We start from the raw sequence: 15,655 nt of genomic DNA, 5'->3' as shown, positions 1-15,655 counted from the left end.
CATGGTTAATGGGCATGGTGGGGATTGGTCAGTGGTTGGACTAGATGATCTCAGAGGTCTTTTCCAGCCTTAATGATTTTATGAAGGAAATGGTAATGTGCAATTTGCACGAGGCTATCAGACAAACTATGTGACTGAGCAATCTGATTTTTCAGGGAAAAGTGCTTTAGCCCACTCAAGCTGGGGTTTAACCCCCTCTGCCCCAGGCAGTCTGTTCCCAGCAGTTTCTGTGAGTGCTCATTGGTCATCACCCTGCTGCTTCCCAGGCCCTGTTACAGCAACAACTTGATAGGTTTGCTGCCCTGGCATCTCCCATCTACATCTCCGGTCCCCATCCTTGTTTTTCTGCCCTTTTCTCCCATCTGGCCATCGTAACTTGCCCCTCACTCATCCCTTTAAAGGCAGGATTTAGCCCATCCCTTAAAAAAAACAAACACAGAGCTTCTCCTGAGGTGGGAATGGCACCAAAGAAAAGAAAACAGGAGAGGGTGAATAATTTACGGAGATAGCAACCAATATGCAGGAAAAGTAGCAGCCCATGTCCTCCTCAGAAGGCAGGGGATTAGTACAGCCCCTAGGGGCCAGTGTCCTGGAAGAGCCCGGGTCTGGCAGGGGACCAAGGACAGACTGTAGCAGCCATATGCACAGCAGGGGGAGAACACCCAAATAAAATAATTGCTCTGTGTAACTGCTGTCCTTTCCTGAATCCCCACATTGTCTCAGGGACACGTACAAGGTCTCCTGGAGCTCAGCTGCCCAGCTGCTCTGCTGGCAGACTCAGGCAGACTCATCACCAGGACCAGTTTGGCCATACACTGAGCTGCAGCTTGCCAAGTTGCAACCCCATTGCACTGGACTTCTTTCCTGCTCTGGGGCCTTCCTGGCACTGTTTTGGAGTGGGATGCTGTGCATACGGCAGCACAAAGGAGTAGAGGTGTGTGCGAAGGTGCAGGATGCTGGGTACCACTGAAACGTAAGTCTGTCCCACACCAGCCACACACAGCACGGGGACACTGGAGCCTCAGAGAACAAGTCCCTGCTTCAGTGGTAATTTGATGGCTGTCTCCAGTAGCAAAGGAGACCTGCCTGTGAATTGAGATGGCTTGGTTTTGAGGAGACAGCTCTTTCAGAGACAACAAGCCAGCTCAAGGCAGGCTTGGGAAGGTTCTGCATGAATAGTTACAGGTATAGCACAAAAGGCAGCCCTATAATTAGTACTGGGAGGCATCTATCTAGTAGGCAAGAGCCTGCAGCTTGTCTCAGGGGGGCTGCTCCCTGCCAGCTCCTCTGGCAGCTCCACATGGGGGCTGTTCCCTGGGGCTGTTCCCTGCCCCTGCCCGCATTTCTATCAGCTTCTGGGGCTCCATCTACAGCTTCTTTGCAAAGTCAAACAGATTATGTCCATCAGCTCCCCTGCCCAGCTATTTAGCAGTGTATTTTGAAGAATTCCATTAGCTTCATTAGACAGTATTAGCTTTCCATTTAGGTTTAATATTCCTGTATAAGGGTGCTATTTACTGATGCTATTTTACCTCTAAGCTACAAAGTTTTCTGAGTTGGCAGTGCGAGCATGCGTGCTTGGCAGAGTTCGATTCACACAGCGATGAGGGCATTGTAAATACCTAGACAAATTAATAATGTAGCACCAAAGAGGCGCACAAGTCGGTTTAATATTAATGCTAATATCAAAGCTGTCTAGAGCAGCAGACAAGATAATTTTTCTCATTGTCAGGTATAAAGGGAGAGCAGCTATGTCCAAGTACAGATTGCATGACTTGGCTTTAAAAACTCTAACTGTTGAAAAAAGATCATTCTAGTTCCTCTCCTTTAAAGAAATGATCGGTGCTCTCTGTCTCTGACTTAGTAAAGAAACTAGAGCTTTGCCCTTAAACCAGTACAGCCCATTTATCTTGACAGACCTTGACGAATACAATTACAGAGCACCAACCCTGAGCAGCAGCTGAAGGGAGAAGTTAAAACGAAGACCTAATATTGGAAAGAATTGATCAGCCTCCTCTCCTCTCTCCTCTGGAGCCTGCTCAGGACTCATTTATTGGAAAGACTGATGGCAGCGCCGAGACTGCAGGGCTCGCCCGGGCTCGCCGTGGATGCACTTAAATGATTAGTGCCCATCGGCCACCTGGCTGGAGTCAGCTGTTGGTCCTGCAGCGGGCTGGGCGCTGAGTGCTGCCGACAGAGCCCCGCTGGTCGATAGCGCCGGGCCTGGCTGCTCGCTAAGAGCTGGAGAGACGGGCTGGTGCATATGTGATGACTAGAATTTAATTATATATCAGATTGATTTTCAGTTACAGCCCCGAGGAGAGGCTCGCCAGAATTGCAAGTTTGTGAGAAAGGCCCCGTGTCTCCTCTCTAAATTCTTCTCTCCCCGTATTTCTGCACTCTGTGGAAAATTTTACAGGCTCTTTACCTTCAGCTCTCTGTCTGGGGATAAACAGCTTCAAAGTTTCCAGCAATAATGAGAAGATCAGCTCTATCTGAGGCCGAGCCTATTCAGGGCTGGAAAAGGAACTTTAAAGATGTGGAATGAAATGAAAAGTCTGATTATAACAGGGATTTTTTTTCCCCTTAATGTCAGTTTCCCAGTGCTGAGTTAAGAAGCAGAACCTACCTTTACACTGAGGGGGTTCAGTCTTGGGTGTAGCACCTAAGAAGGCTGAATTCTGTGCTGTCTTTGGAAATGGGAATGTGTCAGTAATCGGGCATTCTTGTTTATAAACCCATCTAAACTTTATCCTGGATAGGACTGGGAATACTACCCATACTGGAGCAACCAAGTTGGTCAGAGTCCAAAGGCTTTCATGCAACCCTCCTAGATCAGCTTTGTTTCTTTTATGGATGTTCCTATGGCTGTTAACATCAGAGATTTTAACAGGACTTTTAACAAAGTACAGTTGATTACGTCACATTTGTTTGGTATGTGAAGTGTACGGTGGGGAAATACATGAAAAAAAAATGAGGCTGGAGCTGGATTTCAGAAAAAAAAATACTGTAGTGCTGTGTCTGATCTACTTACTTCAAAATTCTAAGGTACAATTTGTCAGTAAAGTCATTCTGAAATATTTTTAAATGGTATAAAGTAGCAATCTTCAGGGGAAAAAAAAAAGATAAAATCTTGAGTGGACTTAAAAGTTGATTTGGTGAGGACTGAAAGAAAATTTAAAAAATACAAGCCTGAGCAAATGAATAAAGAAAAAATGATAGCAATCATAGAATTTAGGCTTACATTTGCTGGGATCACTGTTGCTTTCAATGCGGACAAACGTGTCTGATGCAGCCATCTCTACATGCACCAAGGAAATGCAGAACATCTTTGGAAGGTACATTATCATCTGCATAAAGGTGGGCATAAGCTATACACACCTAAATATTAGTCCTGGGATCTGTAGCAAAGCTATTATACAATAACAGAAGGACCTGAGGATCCTGGTCCTTGGCCATGGGGATCTTAAAGTACATTAAAAAGAGCATGGCAAGCAGGTTGAGGGGGGTCTTGAATATCTCCACAGAAGGAGACTCCACAACCTCTCTGGGCAGTCTGTTCCAGTACTCTGTTGCCCTTATCATAAAGAAATTCTTCTGCATGTTAGTATGGAACTTCGTGTGTTAAAGTTTACTTGTCCTATTGCTACATACCACCGAGAAGAACCTAGCTTCATCCATTTGCCTCCCAGCTCCCTCTAGATATTTATAAACATTTATCAGATCCCCTCTTAGTCTTATTTTCCCCACACTGAACAAACACAGGCTAATCAGCTTTCCTTATACAAGAGATTCTTCAGGCCCTTTATCATCTCTCTGACCCTATGCTGGACTCTTTCTAGGAGATGCCTGTCTTTTTTGAACTGGGGAGCCCAGAACTGGACACAGTAGGCTCAATGTGGCCTCAGCAGGGTAGGGAGAGGCCATCCAATCCAACCTCTTGCTCAGTGCCTGAGAGAACATCAAACCCAACCTCCTGCTCAAAGCTACAAAAAACTGCAATACTCCCAAAGGCATCTCTCCTCTAGGCTGGTCTTCTGCCTCTCCGTGCAAGTTCTCCAGCCTCCACCATCCTGGTTGCCTCTCCAAATCTCTTCCAGCCTGAGCTCTTCCATCATTCTTTAGGAAATCTAATGCCAGTAAATAGTTTTTCTGAACATCAACATAATGCATGGCAGCAATCACAAACAGTGAGCTGTAAGGGCTCACTTAAAGCTATCAGCATGTCCCTTACAAGATGGGCCCTAAACTAGATACAGATTTCCAGTTGAGGTCTAATAAATTATTAGGAGAACCCTTTATTTGTTGGCTATACTGCACTGATGATTTATACAACTGTTTATACACCCTGGCCTCCTGTATATTTCTTTTCACTTGTCAGGACTGAAAAGTTCTGATATTATTATCTCTCATCACTGTGAGATTCTTCTGCATCTTACCAGTCAAGTTTAATTCTTTTAAGATGATCCCCACAGTGAACTATGCCATCTCAGTCTCAACCCATTTCTCCAGATTGTTTTTAAGTACAGCAGTGCAGTATGATTCAAGTACTATGACAGTCTGACAGCAGAATTTATCCTGTTTCTCAGTTTCGTAACAGAAGCAGCCATGCCTTCAACCAAAGAGAATGATTAGCCCCAGCCTCTCCCCATCCCTCCAGCAAAACCAGAAAATACAAAACAGTTCATAAGGGATGTGGAAATACCATATTTCTCTGTCCTGGTATACTCACAGTTTTATCCATAGAAAGAACTATTCAAAATATTTGCTGTTTTCTCTGTTCCTATTACTGTGTTTTTGTTTCAAAGTGGGCTTAGCCAGAAACAGAGAATGCTGATAGGCAGCACCACTGTAGCCACAAAGAAACCTACAACCACTAGCACTACAGACAGCAGAGAGCATGTGAGGATGGGGTCTTCAGCACTGAATTTACAGGGACTGGGTTACAGCAGCAATGCAAGCACCTGAGCAACGAGGGCACGAATAAAAGGAGCATCTTGTCTGTCTGGGCTCCTGAACAGCATAGAGATCAGGTGCACAAAGTTCACCTAATCACCGGGGTCCATCTGTAGAGCAGACATATGCGGCTGTAACAGATACTGCCTTTTATGTGAAGGTGAGAAAAATTCTCAAATGGGGGACTCAAATGAACTGAAGCTCGTTGGGCTGTCACCACCACCGCTTCAGAAGTCTCCATTATCTCTTTTGCTTCTGTTTCTCAAATTTCCCTTGAAAGCTTGATTCTGGCTTTGACATGGAGATGCTAGAATGAAAATGGAAATGTGTAATGCTTAGAGGAGGAGGTCACTTGAATTCTTTCAGGAACTAAATGAGACAAAAGGAAACTGTAAATTTACTTCACTATGAGATGAAGAGCACCTCTTGACCGGGACTTTGTTTCCCTCCTGAGGACCAGGCTCCCTTCCAGACGGTCTGCTGGCACTGAGTGCTCAGGGTGTGAGGAGGACAGGGTGAGGTGGGGGGGCTCAGCGCTGGGGCGTCTGCATCCCTCCTGGGACAGAGGCTTGCTCAGCATTTCAGTTCTTGCTGCAGTATTTTCTGAGACTGTCAATGTCAGATGCCCAGACTGCCTTTTTAGCCCGTAAAAATGGGTTTTAGTGGCTGCCTGCACTTTGGAAACAAGGTCCAAGAGTCCATGGCTTTTCATGGCCACCTTTTCTCTTACTTTATTGCACAATGCCAACACTACGTCTACTGAGCCTCATATTCAGTACAGTAACATAGCGCATTTGGGAAGACCTTGGGTTTTCCTCTAAGACAACACCCAGTGCTGCCCAAGGGAACTGCTTAAAGCTCTTGTGGTAAGAGGAGCTCCAGTTTCAGGAAAACAGTGTGGTTACATGTACCAACAAATGTCAGCTGGTTCTTCACATCTTGACTTCCCTAAGTCTCCTCCATCTAAAATGAACTAGATCAAATCCCTCACATTCATGCATTCAGTGAGTTACCTGTGCTGGTGGAGGAGGGCTCAGTCCCTATTCTGTCATCCTTTATTACAGGAAAGTGGCCTATGCATTGCCTGTGTGCTGCCTCCAGAACCAGAATGTTTTTTCTGCCATTCTGTGGGCTTGTCTCTGATGCAAAAATCCTCCTTTTCTGAAATTTTGATCTTGGGCTTGCCTTATCTTTTGAGATCTCAGACATTGGTATTTTACTTGCTGTTTTCAGTCTTGCAGTCCTATGTGTCCTATTCCCCAATCTGTTCTTTCCCCACTTATTTTCCTTCTTCATTTACCACCTTTCTGGACCAGAATCTCAGAATGCATTCTCCTTTACTCTCTTCAAGACACAATAATTTATTGTTGTACATTTTCCACTTCTTCCAGAATTGACTCAGCTTATATGTAACCTTTCCATAATCTATAATAAACATTTCTTCCTGTGCCCACATGAAAGTTACATTACCCCAATTTTTTTCTGTCTACTCATCATTGTCAAATTTTCCTCAGGTCATTTTATGGGGATGATGGTATATAAAACATTGATTGCATGGTATCCTAGGAAACTGGCTGTTTTTAGTGTTATCAGTGGCATTGTTAGAATGAACAATATTATAAGGAGGCTTGATGTGAATTTCAGAAGACAAGTTACAGATCTATTCACATCAAAGAGAGACAGTGAGACTTGTAACATGGGGAGGGAATACATGACCACATCCTAAGAGTCTCATAAAAGATTCCTCTTTAGCCTTATGTAATCTGAAATAGTAATAGGTCCATATAACACAAACCTTTGTGTCTCTCCCATGTGCTAATGAAAAATTTCATGTGTCTCTTACCACCTTTTACATTTAAGCAGTAGAGTGAATGTTTCCAGAACCAAACTTTTCCACTTTTTTTTTTTCTGTTGTCTTGAAATCATTGCATACCCCAGGAAATAAAATCCTCATGATAATCACCACACTGAATACCATAAAGAGAAAATAATACATGGCTTAAAACGGGCAGTGTTGCAAACTTACAGTTCCAAAACTACGACACCCAGTTCCCAAGACAGGAACTGAAAATGTGTAATTCTAAAGCTGTGATTTGTACAACTGCAGAGAAATCTGCCTTGAGGAAGAACAAGGAAGTGGTGTGTGAACTTCAGCTGAAAATCTTAATTACGATGAGCTCAAAAGCAAATTTGACACTATTCTCTGCCAGCACCAGATAGTTGGATCTCACCTCATCTCCACACAAAGCCCTGCAACACAGAGCCCTCTGGGATCCCTTCAAAACTGTAAAGGAATGAGGTTCTTCTCTGCGCTGTGAAAATCCTGTTTTATACCAACTCTGGGGACACAGTTCCAGTGAGACCCAGCCCTGTGGCTCCTGCTCCATGAGGGGCTGCATAGCAGGGGCCTCCAAGCTCTGAGCCAGCCCTGTCTGCAGGTTGCTGAGCTGCCAGGTGAACAGCCTGCAGGACAGCAGGAATACTCCTCCATCAGCTGTTTTCTGAGTTTTTCTGTCTTGATTTATTACTCTTTTTGCTGCATGAGGCCCAGAGCCTCAGTCAGGAACGAGAAGTCCACACAGCGCAAATACAAATAAATGCTAAGAGCAGCATGGAAACATCACACGAGTGTACTCATGAAAGCAAACAACTTATCCTTTCTATTTTTAAGAAGACTGCAATTTTTCAGCCTGATTCATGATTTTTTTTTTTTTTTTTTTTTGTGAGAGGCTGAATTATTTGGGAAGAAGACAGTCATACTTGTCTATGTCTAGTGTTGGGCAGCCAATAGCTGTGCTCTGAAACACCCATGGAGAAACCTTTCTTCTTTGACAGTGTAGGAAATTTGGCTGGTTAAAGTGCCCTGATTCATCCTGCAATTAAATGCCTTGAACAGGATTGCAAAAATGCATGTGAAGTTGCGATATTTATCTATGACAAAGCTGGAACGATCATGGGTCTAAAGAGCCTCTGTGCTTTAAGAAACTGTGGTCTTATGGGGCTGGTGTGTAAGCCCATCAGAAAGGTACGTATGCACAGCTAGAAAACAGATATCTGACTTTGTATCCTGACTAAAGGGAATGGCACTAAAAGCCTTCCCAGAAGTTACTGTGATTTGGTGGCATATGAAAGCACAAGCAAGGAAGACACAAGAGGTACAAGGAGGCATTATGTGAGGAGCAGCTGAGGTGCCTGGCTGCGCTCAGCCCAGAGCAGAGGAGCTGAGGGGAGGCCTGATGGCGGCTGCAGCTCCTCACAGGGAGCGGAGGGCAGCGCTGAGCTCTGCTCTGTGTGACAGCGACAGGGCTGAGGGAACGGCATGGAGCTGTGTGAGGGGAGGGCAGCTGGGCTCAGGGAATGGTTCTGCACCAGAGGGCGGTGGGCACGGAACGGGCTGCACAGGGCTGTGGGTACGGCCCTGAGTGCTGGAGTTCAAGGAGCATCTGGACACTGCTCACAGACACTGGGTTTGGATTTTGGATGGTGCTGAGTGAAGCCAGGAATTGGATTCATTGTTTCCTGTAGGTCACTTCCAGCTCAGGAGATTGCACGATTTTATGGCTAGCTTCAGTAGAGAGCAGCTTGCATGGAAATCAAGAAGCTTTTGCTTTCAGAGAAAAGATGATAACATCGACATGAAACATCTGAAAGTTTTGCGATCCACTGTAGTGGAAAAATACTATTTTTATTATTTGATATTATTCTTTAACTGATTTATGACCTGTTACCACAGTGATTTCTGAGGCTATTTACTTTTCATGCAATACTTCTCAATGACAATGCAGGTTTCTTTAAAGCCAGTATTAGTCATTAGCTGGAAGGACAGCATCAATGCGAACCAAATGAATGAGTTTCCTTATATTTGGAGTTTTTTTGTTCCATCAGCATGCACACTCTGGAAATGTATTGAAAAAAATCAGCTATGTATATGAGCTAGGTTTGTGTTTAGGAACGAATGCATTGTAGAAAAAAAAAAAGCAAAAGCATTCTTTATAGTAAAGTATCTTGTCTTTTGGGGGTCTGTGTTGCTAATGAAGGTGGATGGGTTTGCTCTGGTGCAGTAGAACTACTGCTCACGCACAAAGTAGCTTTTGGAGAAACAAGAGCTGGAGAGGCTAGAACTCTCGCCCTTGCTATCCCATGTTTCTTAGAAGGTATGGAATGCATGCTGTGTCCCATTTTGTAGTTTTGTCCATCCTCCTGTAAGAACTGTGCTCCTCATCCTCATCCAGATAGGTTATCCTGATCTCAGTCTGAGGGTCAGAGCCTTCACCTCTGAGATGACATAGGATAGAAATGTTTCCAGGTAAAATGTGAAAGGTTTTTATAGAGAGTAGCTTTAGTCTTTCTTTGTAGGGAATGTCTGTATGAAATGCTTCCTTTCCACAGAAAATGTATGCGGGGATTTGTTTTAATAAAAAGCAAATACTAGAAAATTTTTCCTAATGCTTCCCTGCAGCACTGATCTGCAGCCAGACTTTACTCCCCACAATGTATCACATAGATGTTTCCCCATGATGTGTGACCTGCTGTTGTAAATGTATTTTCTGACCAGCTCTCACTCCATTTTTTTCAAAACAGTCCCTGTTCCAAATTCACATAAGCTGAAACCAAATGGAACTATGTAGGCAGATTGCAGCGCTCTGAATCCAAAGCATAAAAATCACCTCACTTATTTCCCCTGGCTCCCCAAATCCCTGCTGCACTTCCCTTCCCAAAGCAGAAGCAGGGAATCTCACACCAAGTAGCTATTATTCACCTTTCCCCTTTCTCACTGATATCAGGAAACACGGCAGCCCGCAGACTTGCCTGTCCCATGTCCCATGCCATCTCCATGTCCATGGAAGTGCACAATGAAGGCAGGGTGAGTCTGGCAGCTCCACAACAGTTGTTATCTGTGAATGCTCAGGTGGGACAAGCAGGACTCATTGCAGCAGGCAGTAGTGTCAACACAATCACACCACTTTTTGGCTTTTCTTCCTGTTCCAGCATCAGGATGGATCTCAGCAGGAGGCCTCCACGATAGTTCTCCGTCGTGGATACATTTTTCTCGTGCTGATTTTCCCTGTTCCCTCTGGACAGTTTGGTAGATGCTGTTCCTGACATTGTTGCTGTAAGACACCTCAAATCCATCAGTTAACCTGTGAAATGTAAGAGCTGAATATACTTTTTAAAGCTCAATATATCTTGTATTAAAGGACACAGAGAAGAGCTTGTCAGGGAAAAAAGAGAGACTTAATATTAAGTTTAAAAGAGACAACTGAATGTTGTTTCTATGAATTGTACACTGTTTAATCTACTTTAAGCGACAGGAAATAAGCATCTCCCCTGTGTCTGATTATACCCTTATTAATGCTGCTGCATTGCTGGAGTGAGAGGCAAGGCAGGTTTGGCAGGGATGAGCCCTTGGCTGCCTGCCCCCAGACCATGGGATTGCAGGAGGCACTACACCGACTGCCTCCACCAGCTCCATCCTTCCCATTACCACGAGCAGCCCTTCAGGCTCCATGCTCACCGTCAGTCACTATGGGAGCTTTGACAAGGCCCAGGCTTTGCTCCAAAAGAGACAGAGGTGGTAACGTCACACCTACAGGTCAGAAGATAAAGGCAGGTAAAACACCCTGCTTGCAGAAGCAAAAAAAGGAGATCAAATCAGCTCCCATGAAAGGGTAACTCATTGACTGAGCTCCAATGAGAGGATGTCATTGTCCTCCTTTTAGCAAGCCCCTCCTCTTTTTTCCAACACATACTAATAAAAGATATTCAAGCACAAAACAAAGTAAATCCAAATGAAAAATTCAGGCTGCCCGCTGAATGGCTGATTTAATGAAACTCATGCTTTGCAAAGTTATCTTTTAATCTTTTACTGAGGTCAAATGAAAAAAAAAAAAATCATTATACACAGCTAAGACAAAATTTGCTGTTGAACATCTTTTAACTACACAGGAGTACAACTGTTCTTCTGACTGGTGATTTTAAGAGAACTTGGAACAATAAATTAGAAAATGTCAGGTTTCAATTAGATGGATTAATGAAGGGGATAGTGGCAACTTGTGGGAGGGAAAAATAAACCATGAAAAGCAAAAACACGGGTAATACAAAACATATGTAAATGAGGATCTAAGGAACCTCTTTAGCGTACTTAGCATGAAACTATTAACACTTCGATAGGCAGAAAAGGCAGCTTTGAGGCATCCCAGCTGGAGTGAGCCAGATGCGGACACATGGACTTTTACATACTGAGACATAGGCTGCTATAGAAACTTTCCCTCTGGTTGTGAACAAAGGGAAACACATGTTCAGGTCATTTAGCCAAGGGGCATTGGACAACAAGGGTGGCTGATGTTCTCATGTACCTGTGGGCAGCAGGATACCACAGCAGCTCAGCAGAAATGAATGCACCCAACCAGAACCTGCAAACTGACAGCTCCAATACTAACATCAGGGGACTTGGCTTTTGCAGTTTTCCTTCTTTTAGTTCATGTTTTTGCAATGATCTGCCACAAACAGATAATTTAGAGTACATTGTATGAGTTGAGTGTTTTCTCATATTTATTGCTAGCCTCCAGTTTTACGTAACGTCTTTCCCTTTTCAGATTCATGCCCATAGATCCAAATCTTCCTTCCAATAAAAGCTGTGGAAATTTTGCCACTGACTTTTCTCAATTTCCAGCACTTTTCCCATACTTCTGGTTTTACATTCAGCTGAGTCTTAAATCCTCAAACTTCTCTGTATAAGACCAACACCAGGAAGGAATGAGGACATTCAGTTTTCAGCTTAGGCAAGACAACTGCTGAGCCATTAGAAACTCATGTGGGTTTATAAGGCCCCTAGGCACTAGAGAAAGGTTGACGTGCTATCTTATGCAGAAATGGAAAATATGGGGAACAACCAATGAGTTTAACCTTGGCAAGATACTGCAACAAAGTATTAAGCAACTGCTTCATAGCAAATGGGAATAACTCTCTGATAAAAAGAACTGGTTAACTTGGATTTATGAAGAACAAAGAATGTCAAACCACAGTCTCTTCCACTGAGAGGGAAAATGTTTTACTGTCTGGGAAGAATTCATCAGTTCAATTTTGAGTTTAATAATGTGTTTTCTGACATTTCCCTTGCTGCGGACATAAGTTTTAAACGAAAATTCCCCCAAATGGGCATGCAGCTGGCTGTAAAACATGCAGTCAAGTAATAACATTCAGGGCATCAGTCTCACGAAACACACTTTTTAGAGCACTGCAGGTATCTACTGGGCTTTCATTACTAGATTTCTAGCCATCCAGGTCTGAAATTTGAGGTGACAAATGGCACTTTTGCTATTAGAGGTGCGCATGAAGATACCTACACCAGCCTCACACAAGCAGAGCTGTTAGTTCAGGCATGGGAAGGTTTACTGGCACAGGCATGCAGAGAGTTATGGATGCCTCATCACTGGAGACATTCAAGGCTGGATTGGATGGGGCACTGGGCAGCCTGATCTGTTCAGTGGCAGTCCTGTCCATGACAGGGGGTTAGAACTGGATGGTCTCTAAGTTCCCTTGCAAGCTAAGCCATTATACGATTCTGTGATTCTATGATTCTGGGATAAGGTTTCACCACACAGATTGCAAGTTGTTGTGTTGAACCCTTCATCTGTGCCTTAGAACTGCTGCGATGCATCCATGCTGGGCTTTGAGTAGAGCTGTCACCAGGCTGCATGTTCCAGGTAACACAGGTGGCCCTCAGGGCAGGCATTGCCAGCCTACAGAGAGCACACTGCATCTGTCTATATTCCCAAGACAGAGGAGCTGGTCATAAAGAAGTCTGTAAGGGAGTGTAATGTAGAACTATATCTCCCAAGTCACAGGTTATTGCTCACCTGTAGGGGAAAAAGTACATTGTTTTGTATACTTGGAAAAAGGATGAAAAACAAAGGGAGGGAGGAAGGAAAGGAAGTGGGAAGGAAGGGGGAAGGGGTGGGAGGGAGGGAGAAAGGAAGGAAGAATGGAAGGAAGGGAGGGAGAGAGGAAGGGAGGAAAGCAGGAAGGGAGGAAGGAGGAAGTAGGGATGTTTGTTATAAAATATTTTACTGAAAGCTCATTGTTTGATGCTGTAAGAAAAGTTATGTTTTCCAAGCGGTGAAACTGTCAGCCATGCTTTCTATATATCTAGGACTAGGTAGCCAACAGATCTCTACAGGCAAAATACAGACATGAATTTGGTCTCACAAGGATCAAAATCGGAATTATAAGCAGAACTCCTAAGCTAATGGCCGATAACACATCTTGTAAATCATTATGTTGAACAAAAAGCCTTCTGAGATTTCTTTTCAGCATACAGCTGATCATCAAATCTCTTTTAGGTCTTTGAAAGTTATTTTGAAATTAAATCAATACTTAGCTCTGCTGCTGTCCTTCATTGAACGCATCCAAAAGACAGAACCCTTTTCTCAAAGGGAATCCTTGTCCTAACTTTGACTAAAAACTCTTCACTCCAATATATGGAATACTGGAATATTCCAGGAAAGCTTCTAAATAAGTTCAGCAAACAGTTGCTCAATCCTTCCTTCCCTCCCTTTGGATCCCGGGTGCTGACCTGGCATTCATTCCTTGTTTGCCATGGGGAGCTCTGCAAACCAAGTTTCCATGGCAGCGCTAATCTGTGAATGCGGCTGTCTCCATCCATGGTCACTGAGGACATGCTTTGTCCTTCTGGTGTCCCATTGCTGGCTGCTCCTGGTGACAGAAAACAAGCACCTTCAGCAAACATGACCTATTGAGCTCTGCCAGGGGCCTGGGCAGTGCAGTGCAGGGACATCCTCACTCCTGGGATTTTCCACCCAGGTCTCTCAAAGGCTTCCCACCCTTAATATAGTCTGTTTTTTTTAGATGCAGGTATGACTTAAGAAAAGGTAAACCCAGCACTGCAAATCCTTTCCCATCAGCCCCAGAAATCTCTGGCAAATGGTTTCTGCACAGAAACAATGAACACAATTAAAGTCCACCACGTTCCCCAAACATCACCTAACTTATTCATTTCATGCCTAACAATCAAAGACAGTTCTTCTGGGCAGTAAAATAGTTGTTTACAAAAATTGCATAAGAGGATGACAGAGAAACGTTTCTAGATTGCACTTATTAAACTGCTAAAAATGGTACTATTTCCATTGGCTGGTTGGAAAAGTGTCTGAAATGCGTTCAAGCAGAAAAACTGTCTATTTGGAGGATATAACCTATCTATTCTTTAAAGCATAACTCTTTCCTGTCTCCCCCAGGTTTCCTTCCTTTGTTCTGGGGTACTCAAGTCTTGCTACTCACCTTCTTTTAACCAGGTTCATAAGGAGCAACACAAAGGCTGGGCACCATGTGCATGGCCTTTGTGCACTGTCAGTCACTGCCGCAGTGTTGTCTGATTTCATGTGTTTGCCCTCACGTAGCACAGAATGTTGTCACATTCTGATCATTATCTCCAAGTTCTGCAAATACTTCTCAGAAAATACAGACAGCTAAGTCCCTCACTTTGGGAAAATTCCCACTGCCACCATGCAATAGATGTTTTACCCACAATTAGCAGCTACCATCAGTGTATTTATAGGAATTCCTCTGAAATCGAAAACACAGCCTAATGGGGTATAAAAGAAAGAGAAAGGAAGTGACTTTTGGACATGGCATGCTTCTACCCCACAGAGCTGAGGTTGGACAGTGAAAGGACCCCTGGCCCAGAGTCCTGTCAGTTACTTTAATCCTGACCTGAAGAGGAACGATACTAAACACTCCACAAAAATGCTTCCAAACATTGCCATAGGAGAAAGGAAAAATGTTAACTCTGCCCTCACTGATCCAGCTCTGGTAGGGGGCAAATTCCACTTTACGTGGAGTAACATATAAACATGAAAGACATACCCTCCAGTGAAAATCTTGCACAACCTCCTAGAATGGGCAGAATTAATCACAGGGAATAATTACGGTTCTAAACAAGAATATTTATGGCATTACATAAACACCATTAAAACAAACTGAAAGGCAATAATTTTTCGAAGGAGGAAAGGAGGAAGTGTGTGTGTGTGTGTGTGGGGGGGGGGGGGGGGCCGCAAAAACCAATCAAAATTTATAGTTGAAAAGATAAAAGTTCCTATGTGTCAATCATTTTGGAAATTGTTTCTTCAGCCATCACTTGCACCTTGTTTAATTCCTTTAATAAAATGAGGAAAGAATTTTGTTTATAAAGTTAGCCAGTATTTGGAATTTAAAGCAGTTTTCCTTAAAAAAAGATTCTTTCAAACGGAAGAAGAAAAGTGGAAAAGTTCTTTCCAAAATGTTTCAACTTAAAAAAAAACAAAACAAAACAAAACAAAAAAACACCAAAAACAATTTCAAGGCATTATCATCCCAGAAACCCTCTTTTCTTCCTCCTTCCCTTTTTTCTCTTTTTCCTGAGGCAGAAAAGGATGAAGGGAAGAGGGAGTTTTCCTCCCTTGTCACTGACTGAAAAAATTAAGACAGCTGTATTATTAAATGAGAAAGTGGAAAGAGTTGCAGAGAAAGGCATTTGGGAATTTTCTTTTGCAATGTTCTTGAGGCATTTTTCTAACCAGTTCTAAGTATTAGAGCTGGGGCAAAAGCTTCCTGTGCCTTTTACACACCAGATGCTATTCTGGAAAAGTGGAGTTGCAGACGTGCCCCGCACAGTGTGGGGCTGCCTGAGCAGCAGAGTGTCTGA

General features: G+C 43.6%; 1 long non-coding RNA gene across 3 annotated transcripts; it reads right to left on the bottom strand.

The window, feature by feature from the left end:
* Positions 1 to 8,343: 8,343 nt before the first annotated feature.
* LOC122189496 lies at positions 8,344 to 14,340 on the bottom strand. Of its 3 annotated transcripts, XR_006181836.1 has the most exons (4): positions 14,254 to 14,340; positions 13,532 to 13,671; positions 10,472 to 10,543; positions 8,344 to 10,067 (listed from the first exon to the last, which is right to left on the bottom strand). It is a non-coding gene; the product is annotated as an uncharacterized LOC122189496 (long non-coding RNA). The 3 variants fall into 3 exon arrangements; XR_006181835.1 differs by lacking the exon at positions 10,472 to 10,543 and having other exon boundaries at positions 8,344 to 10,097; XR_006181834.1 differs by lacking the exon at positions 10,472 to 10,543.
* Positions 14,341 to 15,655: the final 1,315 nt, after the last annotated feature.

Source organism: Lagopus leucura, unplaced genomic scaffold (genome assembly GCF_019238085.1).
Source record: "Lagopus leucura isolate 7727_CA_CO unplaced genomic scaffold, USGS_WTPT01 Super-Scaffold_100157, whole genome shotgun sequence".
In the NCBI taxonomy this organism is placed as follows: Eukaryota; Metazoa; Chordata; class Aves; order Galliformes; family Phasianidae; genus Lagopus; species Lagopus leucura.
Note: the sequence above shows the minus strand (reverse complement) of the source record. Positions and strands in the feature narration are given on the sequence as shown.